General features: G+C 42.0%; 1 protein-coding gene across 3 annotated transcripts in view; it reads right to left on the minus strand.

The window, feature by feature from the left end:
• Positions 1-307, minus strand: part of LAMA2 (laminin, alpha 2) — a 705,371-nt gene that overhangs the window by 379,906 nt on the left and 325,158 nt on the right. The gene's annotated exons all lie outside the window — the stretch shown is intronic.

Here is a 307-nt window from a genome sequence, read left to right on the forward strand (position 1 = left end):
TGGAAACAGTGTCAGACTTTATTTTTCTGGGCTCCAAAATCACTGCAGATGGTGATTGCAGCCATGAAATTAAAAGATGCTTACTCCTTGGAAGGAAAGTTATGACCAACCTAGATGGCATATTCAAAAGCAGAGACATTACTTTGCCAACAAAGGTCCATCTAGTCAAGGCTATGGTTTTTCCAGTGGTCATGTATGGATGTGAGAGTTCGACTGTGAAGAAGGCTGAGAGCTGAAGAATTGATGCTTTTGAACTGTGGTGTTAGAGAAGACTCTTGAGAGTCCCTTGGACTGTAAGGAGATCCAA

Source organism: Bison bison, unplaced genomic scaffold (assembly GCF_000754665.1).
Source record: "Bison bison bison isolate TAMUID 2011002044 unplaced genomic scaffold, Bison_UMD1.0 scf7180017864035, whole genome shotgun sequence".
Classification (NCBI taxonomy): Eukaryota; Metazoa; Chordata; class Mammalia; order Artiodactyla; family Bovidae; genus Bison; species Bison bison.